This window comes from Pinus tabuliformis, chromosome 6 (genome assembly GCF_031772625.1).
Source record: "Pinus tabuliformis cultivar Carrire ecotype Pingquan chromosome 6, CPIR1, whole genome shotgun sequence".
In the NCBI taxonomy this organism is placed as follows: Eukaryota; Viridiplantae; Streptophyta; class Pinopsida; order Pinales; family Pinaceae; genus Pinus; species Pinus tabuliformis.
In genome coordinates this window covers 240,944,558-240,961,427 of record NC_142292.1, presented here as the reverse complement: position 1 = coordinate 240,961,427, position 16,870 = coordinate 240,944,558, and positions in this window count along the sequence as shown.

Below are 16,870 nucleotides of genomic sequence, written 5' to 3'. Positions count from 1 at the left end.
CGTTAAAAAATAAACCCGCACCGAGCAAATGTTCCCACCCGCGTTTAAGCTCGTTAAAAAATGAACTATTCCCTGGTAAATAACCACCGTGAATGTAGTACTTCAGCCGTTAAAGCCTTGGTCGTGTTTGCACCGTCACCTCCACTTTTTCATTGGGCGATCATTCACCTCCATTTGATTGTTTACCCATTTTGAGGAACAGCTGCGAAGAGTGATTTCACTAGCCATCCTTGTGACACTGCCGTGATTGGAAAATTCCAAACCTTACCTGGAATCAGCTGCTACCCATTTTATCACTCATTCCTCAAAAGACAAGTCTTCTTTAAGCTCTTTTCAACTGACTCGTAAAATATGAAAAGATTGTCGAGTTCTTGGCCTTCCAGCTCGTTAAAGGGACAGGAAGTGCTATCCCTCATCTAGATTTTAATCTTTTTGGACCTGAGGGATTATTGCACAAAAAGATCGAGCACTTGTTTTGTTCGGCTCGTTAAAACTATCGAAAATTCATCCCTTCTGTATTATTTTATACTTTTTCGGACTTAAGGGATTAGATGACGAAAAAGGAATTTTGGAGTTACCTTTACGTACCTTTTCAGACTCTCTAAAAATGAAAAGGACCGAGTTATCTTTGTCGTTAAACTCGTTAAAAAGATTAATAGCAACAAACTTGTCTTTAGACGAGAATGAGTTTCACTATCGCTAGGCTCGTTAAAACATAGCGATGGGTTTTCCCGAAGGGAAAATTATAGAACAAGCATATGTTATCCTCCTCAAGCTTGACAAAAATAAAGAGGTACTGGTCAGCAATGACTGGGGAAAAATTGGGAAGAAAACTCAAAGAATCTTTATTGGTAGCAAGTCGCTCTTGAACATGACACTTCCACTCCGTGTCCGAGTCGGGTTGGGTTGTTTCATTCACCGGTCACATCGCCATGGTCACACCATACCATCCACATTTGGGGTTAATGCTACCAATCCATCACATCAGTGTCGCCGACGTGTTCAAGAGAAGTCATCCAGAAAGGCCACCTGTGTCCCACCCACTACCATACATTATACTCCATTCTTTCATGACCGCCACCCTGAACCGTATATCATCAGATCGTTTTCACCTCCATCAAAATCATTTGCTCCGTTCCGTGTCATTGATGTGGGATTCATTAATGCCCTCCTATGACGGATCACTTCTTGTCGACATCAGCTCATTATCCAAGAAGTTGGTCTAGGAACACCCCATTCAGTACTTTGAAGCTTGCATGCCTCAATGGCAAGTTTCTCACTTCCGACGACAGGTTTACATCAATGACCTTCAACCGAAAGATTTTGCGTGGTGTTCGACGCCAAGTCCTTTATTCACACCACGTGAATTGTACTGCAGTACCTTGAGGATCATTATCATTATCGGTGATTCCTCTCGTGCTTGTTAACAGTTTACATCATTGACTGGTAATCAAGCGATGTCTTTCCATGTTCGACTTCAAAACATTTCTCACATGGATTGACTTGTACTTCGAGTGAAGATCGGACCAGATTGAAGACCCCAGATCTAGTTTCATCCATCCGGGCTGCGATATATATTCAGGGAAATAAAGACATTAAAATGTACAGCATTGCAGCACAGATAATCATCCTACCAAAAGGATGATGGCTCTATCAGAATCATCAGTCTACAATCAGACGATTGTCTGTCCTATGTACATGAAAATGAATTTATAAAGCTAAGCATGGGAATTCCCGCCTCAGCTAGATCATGAAAACAGTATCAAGATAATGTATTGTATTGTATCTTATTACAGGTCTCCTCCCAGCATTGAAAGAACTTCGGATCCTCATAATAAAGCATTTCACCCGATTAACGGCCTCATACTTTAGGGGGCAACTGTTATAGACATTTTTGTGCCTTACAACTCCAAGCATGAAATGTCCATAAACCAAGGGCTCCTAAGTCCCTAAAAGTGTTGTTCTAAACCCTAAAGGAACAAGGTCAACAAATTACAGCTTCTCCCAGAAGTTCTCCACCAGAAACTGCTCAGAATAAGTCAAAACAGGATCATTTCAGCTGCTCCACTGGCTAAGTGCGTTGCATAGCACCTAAATCCACTGGCTAGGTGCGTTGCAACGCACCTAAATGCACTATGAGGGTGCGTTGGGTGAGAAATGACAAATGACAGTGTCATTCCGCGAGGTGGAGAGACAATGGAAGCTTCCAGAATCTTCTCCTATGACACTTGCCTCACTGAATTCGACCAAGGATGAGTAAGAGGCCTTCAGTCTCCAAGTGGAAGCAAGAAATGACAGAGAGAAGACACTAATCAAATCACAAGCTGACTCATCCTCCTTACACACATCTATATATGGATCCCTCATCCCAGAGATCCAGAGGCTGGAATTTTGCACATTCTAAGGAATTGTTGTTGGTTTTGAGATAAACATCAGAGTATTGGGTGATCTATGCTTTGTTGGGGGTGAAGAGGGGCTTCTTTGCTGGGAGGTTGATGCTGGGTCAGGAACCATCAGTTGTAACTCCTCCTGGATCTTCTTGTTTATCAATTAAAACTATTTGAGTTTCTCCTCCATGCTTTTGTATCATTGATGCTTGTTACATTTGTATGGTTAACTTAAATCTGATCCTAAGTTGTTTATGAATATAGATCCATGTCTTTGTATAGTTTTCTTCTTCTGTGATTTTATAGGTACTTGGTGAAGCTGGGCAAGTAAGGGAGCAGGTAGCTGGAAGCTGTCAAAGAAGAGAGGGATTGGATCAAAGGATTAGCGCAAGGCACAGGTTGGTTCTTTCTATTCCTCTCTATCTATAGTTCATAAAGGAATACAAAAGTAGTTTTCTCTGTTTGTTTCTAAGGCAGCTATCACACCTTAGTGGGATAGAGCAGTTCTAAATAGACACTTTTCCCGGTAACAGCTTAGCATTTCTCGCTGCATTTCTTGTGTATCTGCTTATATTTCCTGTTTACGTTATTATATGTTGTTCCATTGTTATTTTATCACTTCTGGGTTATTATATCATTTGCACATATTTGGTTGGAGTTTTTGGTGGGGTTTGAGGAATATTCTGGGTTAGGAATATTACAGTGGTATCAGAGCATAGATCTGGCTCAGCCTGTGGAGCTAGCAATCTATGACACCGAGGGAAAAGCCCTATATCTGTTACAGAGGTCAGAGATACAGAGACACTAGGCGTAGGTTGGAGAATACCTACGGAGAGGGCGATTGTGTTCCTGTGGCAGATGCGGAACAAGAGGAACCTGTGGTAGATGCAGAACAGAGAGAACCAATAGTGGACACAGAGCAGATGGCAGACAAGGATAGGAAGAGATTTGCGGATATGCTCCTCAAATCAGTGTAGGATCTGTCAAGGCAGATTGAGGTGATGCGGCAAAGATTCACGGTAGTAGAGACCAAACAACGGGAGAGCCCACGAGTTTTTCAGATCAGTGAGGGATCAGGTGCATCCCATCACTTGCCAGAGCAGCGTGATACTGCACAGCAGGGGGCCTCACATGCCCCTACACGCTCTACCATGCCCACCTTCTTAGGAGTAGACACAGGGGCCGCAGCCCAGCAGGAGGCAGAGCCTGGACATATGGGCGATTATTTTGCAGAGTATCAAGCCTATGGGCAGGAGTTCAGGGAAGCCCTCTCATTCAGAGATTTTGTTCAGCTCCAGTGGGATAGTAGACCCCGCGACCATCATAGAGGGTACTGGCATTACCATGATGGTGACACCCACCGTGCAGCGAGTAGATTCCACTTGCCTACGTTTGATGGTTCATCAAACAGTTTGGAAAAGTCTTGGGTGGAGAAGCTGGACATTTATTTCCAGCTTAACCAGATGTCGGAGACAGAGGCCATCAAGGTGGAAACATTGCATTTGGATGGTGAGGCCCAGGATTGGTGGTTTCATGGGATGGTTACACTAGGGCACTCCACAATGATGACATATGCTGAGTTTACCAGGAGACTGATGGAGCAATTTGATCGGAGGGATCCAGAGTAGCATTTTGTTGAGCTGACAAGGCTCAAACAGACAGGGAGCCCAAAGACCTACATTGCAGATTTCTTGAGGGTCTTTGTGATGGTGCCAGACCTATCCATGGCACGGAGGGTCTATATGTATGTTGAGGGGTTAGCAGAGCCACTTCGGGGTCTAGTCCGATCCACTAGACCAGCTACGCTCCAGGACACTATCAACAGGACCCGGGACTTATAGGATGTCTTACCCAGGACTCGGACACCTTACCCCCAGAGACAGACTTTCCAGTCTAAGGGGAAGGATGTGAGGATTCCACCTCCAAAGGGGAATCCAGGATGAGTATAGCTTGATGATGATGCCAGGAGGGAGCTGAAGAAGAAGCGGTTGTGCTTCACTTTTCAGGAGCCATGGGCACCAGGAGATAGATGTGCTACTGGTAAAGCACATTTTATTGAGGTCTTCTCTGAGAGCAGTGGAGAAGAGGATGACGAGGAGGATTTGGAGGCAAGAGATAGCCATGCCATATAGAGAACTTTGCCACCTCCACCACCAGCAGTAGGTGGCGCATCTTTTGCACCCACCGGAGGGGCCCTTGCAGCATTGCGGGGAGTTCCCAAGTATTTAATGCTACGCGTACGAGGGACAGTACGTGGCCAGCGCGTATCAGTTTTGAATGACAGTGGGGAAACCCACAACTTCATCAATGCCCAGATGGTTGAGCGGAGAGGTATACAGACAGAGAGCTTCGATGGGTTTTCAGTCTTGGTCCCAGGAGATCAGACCATGACGTGCGCTTGTTATGTTCTAGAGCTTTTAGTGACGATGGGAACCTACACATTGACTGACCACTTTTTTGTGGTGAATATTCCGAACACCAACATGATACTGGGTGTTAAGTGGCTTATCACTCTAGGGAAGGCCACGACAGATTGGAAGACCCTGCAGATGGAGTTGGATGATGAGAAGACAAGGAGGCATGAGAAGATATGAGGATAGCACACATATCCGCCTCAGACTATCTCAGCTCATCGGATGGAGGCAGTCTTTCGAAAGGGAGACATAGAGTGGGCAATGGAGCTGCGTGCATCAGAGGCAGGGACTACAGGGCAGATGTTATATCCAGAGATACAGTCTATCCTTGATCGATATGCCATAGTGTTTGGGGAGATTCCATCAGGAAAGCCACTGGATCGGGGGTTTGAGCACACCATCGAGCTTGAGCAAGGCATACAGGCCGTGATTACCACCCCCTATAAACACCCCAAGGCCTATCGGGATGAGATTGAGTGGGTTATCCAAGAGATGTTGGCCATCATGCATGCATTGGCTAAGTATCCGCAATATCTGGTGGGTAACAGGTTCAGGGTGAGGACTGATCACAACAGCCTCAAGTTCTTTTTGGAGCAGAAGTAGCTACAGGAGAGGCAGTAGAAGTGGATCAACAAGACCCAAGCATCTGACTTTGACATTGAGTATGTCAAGCGTAAGAACAACGTGGTAGCAGATGCCCTTTCACGTAGACCAGTCACGTTGTCTCTTATGAGCTTGGATACAGACTGGAGGGCTCGACTCTTAGTAGAGTACTCCAAAGACAAGTTTGCATGTGAGGTTCTGGACGGGCAGGTGGCAGATGACAGGTACAGGGTGGTCAATGAGATCATCTACAACAGGGACCAGATCTTCTTGACTGAGGGGTCTCAGCTCAAGAAGAAGATACTCCAGGCATCACATGATTCCCAACTGGCAGGACATCAGGGTTTTACCAAAACCTACAGGGCCATTAGGGTGAGGTTCTCATGGAAGGACCTCAAGGAGTACATACTCCAACACATCCAAGAATGCGATGTTTGCCAGAGGAACAAGGGAGAGATGAGCCATCTCGCAGGATTATTGCAACCTCTTCCCATTCCGGAGGGGAAATGGGAGAGTATTTCGATGGATTTCATCACAGGGTTGCCCATGGTATAGGGCAAGGATTGTATCTTTGTCGTCGTTGATCGACTGACGAAGTACACACATTTCTTTGCCATATCTACACACTATACAACAGCACAGGTGGCTGAGCTGTTCTTCAGGGAGATCTTCATGCTACATGGTCTTCCTAAGACCATCGTCAGTGACAGGGACAGCCGTTTCATGGGCAGGTTTTGGCAGGAGCTTTTCCAACTGGTGGGGACAGAGTTGACACCAAGTACCAGCTATCACTCACAAACAGACGGATAGACAGAGATAGTTAACAAGTGGCTGGAGGGCTACTTGCGTAACTATGTCAGTGGGCAACAGCGAGCATGGCTAAAGTGGTTGCATCTAGGGGAGTACTGCTACAATACTTCACATCACATGTCCATTGGTATGTCACCATTCTATGCCTTATATGGGTATCATCCTTTATCTTTTGCTGACGTGATGTTTGGTGATAGCAAGGCTCCTAGAGCCAAGATTTGGATCCAAGAGAGTCAGGATATCCTCTGAGCTCTCAAGGATAACATGGCTACAGTGTAGAACCAGCAGAAGCTGTATGCCGACAGGGGTCAGGTGGAGAGACAGTTCGAGGTAGGGGACATGGTCTACCTACGATTACAGCCATATCGACAGTCATCGCTGAAGCAGAAGGGGGCTGAGAAGCTCAAGCCCCGCTTTTATGGGCCATACAGGGTGATACGCAGGATTGGACAAGTTGCATATGAGTTGGTGCTGCCCCAAGGCAGCAAGATTCATAACATTTTTCATGTATCATGCCTGAAGGAGGCATTGGGGTAGCAGGTGACCGTGACGGATGAGCTACCACCCATGGATGATGAGGTGCATTTGGTATTGCATCCGGAGGCTATCATTGACTCTAGGGAGAGACGGTTGTGGAGCGGGACGGTCTGGAAATTCTTGGTGAGGTGGAAGAATTTGCCGGATGAGGATGCCACTTGGGATAGTGAGGAGATGTTATAGCATCCATCACTTCGGTTGCTTGAGGACAAGCAACATTTTGCAGGGGGAGACTGTAATATTCCTAATTAGCTATGGCTAATTGGAATATTCGATTTTGTTCGATTTTTGCTTTCTTTAGTTATTTGTAAGTAAAAAGTGAGGAAGGGGAACATAACTCACTTTAAAATAAAAAGTCACTTCCTAGGTAGCACAATGTTGTGACTTAAGGGGGAACCAAGGGCGCCAAAGGGGACGCAGAAATGGGGCCCACGCAGACACATGGAGGGACTGCGCAAGAGGGAAGGAACACATGGCAAGAAGGGGATCACGTAGGAGAAAGTGAGACTAGGGATTGTGAGAGGCGGAGGCTATAAAATAGAGAGGAATCCCCTAATTTGGAATCATTCTGGTTATGAGCATTTGTGATAGTCATTTCGACTTAGAGCACGCTAGCTGTTTAGCTAGTCTGCAGCACTATTTAGTGCATTGAGTGTCTCCATTCGGAGATCTCACCCTTAGCCCTGGGGGACTTTGAGTGCCTGCTCGGGCAAGGTATTTCCATTGACATGCCAGCAGTAGATTCATCAGCATTTCAGCAGCAGTTTCATCAACATTTCAGCAGCAGTTTCATCAGCATCTTTAAGGAACTACATAGAACCCCAAGGGGGTGATTTTTGGGGGTCAGCCATATCAAAAAAGCTTTCTGGGTTTTTTTAGTAGAGTTCGATTCCAGAGTTTTAGCCTTTTATGAAGAGGGGAGCAACCCCAAATCCTCATTCAATTTCCAGTAGCAGCATTAGCATGGCAGTTTCCCGGTAGCTAGGACGCAGATCAGTGTGAGGCCATTCTAGGAAAGCTTTCTGGGTTTTTCTGGGTTTCTTGAGTAAATCCCGAATCCAGAGTTTCAGCTTTTTCTGAGGAGGGTAGCAGCCCCAAATCATCATTTGTTTTCTAGCAACAGTAGTAGCACAACAGCAGCATCCACACAGAGAGGCCATTCCTGTCATTCTGAGAGTATTTCTTCACTTTCCTTGTGCAAGTCGAGGTGCCATCTGTCTAATCACCTCTTGTACTCATTTATTGCTCAATATAATAAAATGGCTTAACATTTCTCGCTGCATTTCTTGTGTATTTGCTTATATTTCCTGTTTACATTATTATATGTTGTTCCATTGTTATTTTATCACTTCTAGGTTATTATATCATTTGCACATATTTGGTTGGAGTTTTTGCTGGGGTCTGAGGAATATTTTGGGTTAGGAATATTACACAGAAAGAAGGTATTGACTATACAAAGAAATTTTCTCCTACAACTAAAGGGGGCACTATTAGATCTTTGTTTGCCATTTCAGCCCAGAAAGAATGGAAAATTCATCATATGGATGATAAAACTTCTTTTTTAAATGGAGATTTGAAAGAAGATGTTTACATGTTTCAACGAGAAGGTTTTTCTATTAAAGGGAAAGAACAAAAGGTATGCAAAATAATGAAGTCTTTGTATGGCTTGAAACAAGCGTCGCGTGCATGGTATGAGAAACTAATTGAACATATTCTTAAGTTAAGTTATAAACATTTTGACCTAGGTGATGCAATTCTTTTCGTTAAGAAAGTTGGAAGATCAGTTGTATATCTAGTTGTATATGTTGATGATTTAATGATCATAAGGAACAATGATGAATATATATCATCTATTAAGAAGGAATTGAAAAAGTTTTTTGATATGACAAATGTAGGTTTACTTGACTACTATCTTGGATTTGAAGTTGATCAAAAACCACAACATATTTTCATCTCTCGAAAGAAATATGTTGGTAAGTTATTGAACAAATATAGTATGATGGATTGTAATCTTGTTGCTACACCAAGGAAGCAAAATTTGAAACTCACTTCAGAAGAGGGCAAACCATTTGAAGATCCAACAAAGTACATGAAACTTGTTGGAAGTTTGATTTATTTATCTATTACTCGACCGGATATAACCTTTGTTCTTGGAATACTTTCTAGATTTATGCATCATCCTTGTGAGGGGCATTGGGTAGCAGCAAAAAGAGTTCTGAAATATTTAAAAGGAACTCAAACTTACGGCATCAAATATTCTAAAGTTTTAGGCTTCCATCTTGTTGATTATTTAAATTTTGATTTTGATGGAGATAAGGAGAATGGAGTCTCTACTTCTAGTTATTTGATGAATCTTGGGTCAACAACCATTAGTTGGATATCATGAAAGAAATCTATTCCTGTTGATTCTATCACCGAAGTTGAATATCTTGCAACAACTCAAGCCACTAAGGAAATCATTTGGCTTCAGAAAATACTTGAGGATTTGCAGGACAAACAAAAAGCTTCAACTCCTCTATTTGTCGACAACTCTTCTGCAATTCAGTTGGCCAAGAATCCCAAGTTTTATGATCAAACCAAACATATCAACACCAAGTATCATTTGATTCAATGTCATGTAGGGGCCAAAACAATTCACCTGACACATTGTCCTACTTTAGAACAAATTGCAGATATTTTACCAAAGCATTAGGATGTGAAATTTTTGAAAAGTTCAGATCTTTATTTGCCATGTCAGATATCCCTTCGGATTCAGGGGAAAAATGTTAAACTAGTCCTTCGGGATTTTTGTACATTACTAGGATTAGTTTGTTTTTCAGTTTTTTCTCGTACAAAGGAGTTATCTAGACATAACTGTCTCCCTCTATTTTTCATTTGTATAAATTACTTGTGTTTGATCAATAAATAAATCATTCATCTTGATGGAATTTATTTCGGGCTTGTCTCGCAAATATAAGAGGAAAAATATCAAAGAAGAAATCAATAAAGGATAAAAATAAATTGAACTTATGAATATTCAAGATGACCTAAAAAAAGTTATAGCATCTACCTATAAAAGAAGAATGAAAGTGATAAGGGTTAATTAATATATATTAAAATATGGAGGTATAATAAGCATAAAAATTAATTAATATATACTAAAATACTGAGGTACAATAAGCATAAAAAAATATTTTTTAAGAAATTATTAAAAAATAAACCAAAAAACCAAAAAAGTGATAAGGGTTAATTAATATAAATTAAAATATGGAGGTATAATAAGCGTAAAAAAATATTTTTTAGGAAATTATTAAAAAATAAACAAAGGAATGAGGGGAAAGAAAACAACTAAAAAGAGGAACATTAAGAAGAAAGAGTAGGGATCCAATAACTACTAAACTTCCAATAGTGATATCTATTCAAAGTGTTAGGACACCTCTTAATTTGGATGCCTTATCTAAATTCTTGGTGATGGAAATGATCGATCCTTGCAATGACCTAGGTCTCTTTAATATAGATGGTGTTTTGACTTCTTAGCATGTTTTGTCAGTGCATAAGAGTGATTCCTACCATGCTTGATCTTGGTTGCATGTTCATGGATTCTCTTATTTATGAAGCAACCAGTTTCTCCAAGTAGGGGGTCCCATAGGAACATGATATTATATAAACACCTTTCATATTTTTAAGGTCCACCGGGTCTTTGATAAATTTTAGGGAGTTTCAAAATATTTTATAAATACTTTATTTTAATTTTATTTTATGACATTTTTAAAATTAAATCTAAAACCAATTAAATCTAAAATCAAAATGGTGTAGGGAAGATGTTATGTTAGGCCCCTATACTACTAGTGTAACCCCTTATAATTTGTTATTAGTACAACCCGCTTATTATATTGATGTACCCATGTAGTGCCCATATTGTTACTATTGTGCCCCATAGAAGCCCACTATTGTTATTATTGTGCCCTTACATTGTTATTGTTATGTCGGCTCTGATTATGTTATGACCCCTTGGACTCCTATATATAGAAAGGAGGTATTTTCATTTGTATCATCCAAGAATTGTTCATTTATGTAATGTAAAGGAGGTTGCCCCCTCGAAGAGGCTGAATTCTAAGGCGTTGATCTATCTTTTCTATCTTTTTCTTGAGCTGGTTTCATAACATTTGGTATCAGAGCTTTGGATTCTAGGGTTTCGCTGCTCCAAACAGGTCATCGTGGCATTTTCGCTATAACTTTTTTTCTGCGACGTTTTAGAAGTTGCAAAAAAAAACCCATTTGAGAAGAAATCGCGCTAAACCTCGGGTTCGAATTTCAGAGCTTTTCGAGCTATATTGGCGGAGATATGATCTGAGGAAGTTGGTCTTTTTGCAGACTCCTGAATTACATTCCAAACAGGTGACCTGGGGAAAATCGTCATAACTTTCTCTCTGGGGATCGGATTGAAATTTCGTAAGAAGGTACGAAAAGAGAACGGACTGTAGTTTCTTGTATGCATTTTTTAGATCCAAAGGTCGAAACAGTGACTCCTGGCACATCTTACAAGTTCGCTCTACTGAACTAGTCTATAATCAAGTCACTGTGGGAGATTTCACATAACTCTACCTTGGAGAACCCAATTTAGGTCAGACTTGTGGAATTGGAAATAGGACACAGAGGGCTACTTTAGGTCATAATTTCAGAACTTAAAGATCCGAAAGTATAGAGTTATAGTCGTTTGAAGATCAAGCTCCTAAAATCAAGAAAAAGCAAGATGAGGAAGTTTGATGGCAAGGATCCGGTAAATTGGATACTTCAGATGGAGTAATATTTTGATCTACATGGTGTACCACTATTACAAAAGGTATGTATTGCATCTTCATATTTAGAACCAGATCAAATTTTATGGTATGAAGGGCTTTGTTCTCATAAACAACTTGTTACTTGGTCAATTTTCACGGAGGAAATGATAGCACATTATGAGGATACAAAGAGCAACACCTTCTTTAGAGAAACACCACAACAATTGGAAAGAGTAAAAGGGCTTTGTGACATATTGGAAAGAAAAATTATGAAAACCAGGAAGCATACCCCTCACAACTATAAAGATGGAAGTGTTGTTTCTCCTAGCCTTCCACAACCTACAAGGGTTACACCACAACAATTGGAAGAAAAAAGAGAAAAATGGCTTTGTTACAATTGTGATAGCAAATGTACTAAAGGTCATAAGTGTGCTGAGAAGAAATTAATTTACATAGAATATGAAGAGGAGGAAGAAAAGGATCAAGATACATTAAAAGAAGAAGATATACGCCAGGACCCCACCCCAGAGAAATAAGAAATGAATCAGACCATATCTTGTAAATCATTGGCAAGAATTACCACTCCTCAAGCTCTCAAGATAGAAGGACATATCAAGAAGAAAAAGGTGAAAGAAATGAAATATCACATCGAGAAAGAAGAAATGAATCCAACCATATCTTGTAATTCATTGGTCGAAATTACCACTCCTCAAACTATCAAGATAGAAGGACATATCAAGAAGAAAAATGTTCAAGAAGTGAAAGATCACATCGAGCATCAAGAAATGAATCCGACCATATCTTGTAAAGGATTGGAAGAAATTACCACTCCTCAAATTCTAGAGATAGAAGGACATATCAAGAAGAAAAAGGTCCAAGCAGTGAAATATCACATTGAGCATCAACAACAAGTTCTCCAAATTTTAAAGGATAACGCCACTTCGGTGCAAAATTAAACGAAACAACAGGTAGATCAACATCGTAGTGAAAAATGTTTTGATGTAGGTGATTGGGTATTTTTACTACTACATCTCAAGCAAGCTATTTATGAGAAGGAAATGTTGGCAATACTACATGCACTTAAAAAATGGCGACCTTACCGAATGGGAAGACTCTTCAAGGATGAGGATGTGGAAGCATTGTTTTGTGCTATTTCTATTATCCAACCATATTGGATAAACGAAGCAAGGGATGAATGGAAGAAGGACGAAGAAGTATGGCCACTTATTCAAAAGTTGCAAAAGATCCCAATTCAAACAATATTTCCAGAAATTGAAGAGGAAGGAAAAATCATATTGGAACCTGGAGTAGTCACTAAAACAAGAACCCGACAGCTACGAAATCAATCAATTTCAAAGTATCTCATCAAGTGGAAGAACTTACCCGCTGAAGATTCCACATGGGAGGACAAGAATTTTATACAGAAGCATCAAGAACTACTCAAGCGTTGAGGACAACGCTTTTTGAAGGAGAGGCGCATGTTAGGCCCCTATACTACTAGTGTAACCCCTTATTGTTATTAGTATAACCCACTTATTATATTGATGTATCCATGTAGTGCCCATATTGTTACTATTGTGCCCCATAGAAGCCCACTATTGTTATTATTGTGCCCTTACATTATTATTGTTATGTCGGCTCTGATTATGTTATGACCCCTTGGACTCCTATATATAGAAAGGAGGTCTTTTCATTTGTATCATCCAAGAATTGTTCATTTATGTAATGTAAAGGAGGTTTCCCCCTCGAAGAGGCTGAATTCTAAGGCGTTGATCTATCTGTTCTATATTTTTCTTGAGCTTGTTTCATAACATGTTATAGTGGTGTAAATGTTTTTAAACATTTACATGTGTGCTCTATTAAAAAACAATAAAAGGTTAAAATAAATTTTTTAGAGAAGCGCTTTCCAACCCAATATGTAGAAATGTTGTAATGTCCTGTAAACATTTTGCCTCTTTCAAAAGAAAATAAAATTAAAACTAAAATTGAAATAAAAATAAAATTGAAAAAATAAAATAAAATAAAATATTTAATAATGATAATTATCAATAAAACATTTTAATTTGGTCAAATTATGTAAACTTAAAAAAATTATAGTTATAATTATAATTAATAATAAAATAAGTCTAGATTCATTTTTACTCTGGATTTACTAAGCGTCTAGAGGAATCAAATCTCTTAATATGTAAACCTCTTTTAGAGCAAGAAATGATTTGATCCCTCTCGGCAGCAGATCCAAAGTTAAAATGGATCCATATATAATTATTAATATCTTTGTTATTTTTAAATTTTACTTATTTAAAAATAACATTACTTTTATATTACAATTTTATATTTTATTTTATTAAAAAACATTAACATATATATTAGATTGTCTACCTCACATTAAATTTATTGTTGAGATTGGCATTCTATAGCTAATATGAAGGAAGTGGGATTCCATCATTGCCAATGTAATTTAGAGTTATATGTATGCTTTTAAAATTAAAAAATTAAAAAATATTTAATTAATAAATAAATAAATTATTTACTATTTAAAATAAAGATTTAGTGATTCTAGATTATGGAAATTAAATTTGAAATAGTTATTAAATTTTTAATAATTAACTATTTAAATTTTACATATTTAGTGATTTTAAGTTATGAAAATAAATTTTAAAATAGTTATTTAATTTTTAATAGTTAAACATTTAATTTTTTTTTTTTTTTAATTATTTTTTATTTTTTTATTATTAATTAACTCTAAAAATTATTATATATTTTAAATTGAATATGATCTACATTATCATTTTAATGAAAAATAATTATTAATATTATTATTATTGAGATTGTGAGTTTAGATATTCCATAGTTTGCATTTTTATGTCTATGTTTCGAGTCTAGAACAAGACTCATCCTCAGGACTGAATTTACAAAGAAGAGAAATAAGGCTATATATATGATATGTTGTGTTGCGAAGATGAGGAGCCGACCAATTCAAGGTGAATAATTACTTTTTATTAAACCTAATTTATTTGGACATATAATTCATTAATTAATGTTAATAATAATAATAATGAATTAATGAATTATACGTCCAAATAAATTAGGTTTAATAAAAAGTAATTATTCACTTTGAACTGGTCGGCTCCTCATCTTCACAGCGCAACATATCATATATATAGACTTATTTGTCTTCTTTGTAGATTCAATGCTGAGGATGAGTCTTGTTCTAGACTCTAAACGTAGACATAAAAATGCAGACTTTAGAATATCCAAACTCACAATCTCAAAAACCACACCACAAAAATCTCTAATCCATTATTATTATTATTATTAACATTAATTAAAATAATAATAATAACTTAACTAAATAATTATTATTAAGTAATAATAACTTTATTACTATCATCTTCAACTACCTAGTAACTAAACAAATAGATTAAAATTTGTGGAGTTTACATTAAATTGACAATAACTTCTTTCACCTATGAAGGAACTGAAATATGAAATCGAAATTAAATGAAATCCATTTACCTGGGAAGTGTAATCGATTTTGGAGCCATCCCTTTCCAACTCGTTTGAAAGGGAAAGCAAGGCGATGTGGAGTAATTACAAGTCTATGATGATTGAAGGTGTCGGATATAATGGACGCTTGCCCATCTCCAAGTACTTTGAAACACATGTTCCCTTGGAACAAGTGTTAAAATTTGAACACATTACAGCCTTTCCGAAGCTCTATAGCATGTTAGCATGTTCGAGAAGTACTGAGAAAAATTTACTAGTCAAAAAAAATTTAAATTTTGATTTTTACAAGTTAGAAAAAAAAATTAAAATAATATTATAAAGTGCTCAATGAAGGGTTGCGTGTTCGTAGGACATTCCAGTTTTTTGACTAATGTAACACTCTAAAGTCTGCAGAATGTTCTGACAACACTCAAGAAAGTGCAATGGGACGTAATGGAGGTTGTTCATCCATTCGCAGGCCATAGTCATAATGGCAGCACTGATAGAGTTAGCAGTGATGATATGAGGTTTATGTTCACATTCGTTGATAACAGAGGTTTCTTTTCGCATTCATTGATAGCATAGGAGAAGTAGCTATGTATTGGTATCCGTGAACATGCATATTTTGAAGGTATCAGAGATTTAAAAGAAACAAATGACAAAAGACAGAATTAACGATGACTGAGGTAGATTATTCTGAGCCTGTGAATCTTGCCTGCATTGATTTTTCCAATCCCAACCTTACGGCGAGTGCAGCACAAGTTCGCAAGGTATTTTAACTCTCAGTTATAATTTTCAACTTTCATTTCCCTGGCCTTTCATTCAGTTCATTGATTTAGGAAGAACCGATTAAAATTATTATGTATGGAATGGTTGATTGATATTTATATAGTCATGTGTAGAACAAGTTCGCAAGGTATTTTAACTCTCAGTTTTAATTTTCAACTTTCATTTCCTTGGCCTTTCATTCAGTTCATTGATTTAGGCGAAACCAATTAAAATTATTATGTATGGAATGGTTGATTTATCTTTATATAGTCATGTGTAGACTCTGTATTTTTTTTATATCATCCATCATGTCATTGATGAAGATTTTTTGGACTAAGTCTTTGAGCAAAGTCAATGACTTTTTTCCCTTCCTGAGGAGGAAGAGATGAAATTATTGCAGAGTGAGAACCATCAAGGTTATACTCCATATCAAACGGAATCTCTTAATCTTTCCATTCAGCTTGAAGGTTTGATGTGGATTTCTGTCTCCTTATATTTACTTATGCTTGTAATTACATCTTACTTTGCTCAACTCTGAAAAATCAATCCATTGAAGTATTTCACTTCATATTTTTTCATATATTCGATTTTCCAAGGATTGGAAGGGGAGTTATGAAGCTTTTGAAGCGTCGATAAAGGCAAGCGATTTCACAGTCCCAATCAATGGCCTTCAACAGGTATGCAGTTCAACATTTGAAACGATACTTTTCATACTTTCCGAGCGCTTAAAAATAGATTAAACTGACAGTATTGACATTTTTACATCATAACCACATACTACATTTTCTGTGGTATCTCCATTTTCTTTCATTTGCAAAATTTTATTCTTTCTTGTCAACTCACCGTCAACACAAGATTGTTCAATTATGATATTACCTCATTAGACTTACTGATTCGCAATTTTTTTTTTTCATATTGTATTTAACTACTATTGTCTACTACATATTCGAGGATGTTTGACATGGAAATCTTGAGATAGCATAATAAGACCGATAGGGTTCTTTATTTATGGTTTCCTTTTAGCGAAAATTGGTATATAGACAAAGTAATCTGTTTATTAATTTGAGTTCTTATTTTATAGTAATAAATGAATGCATTCTCATTT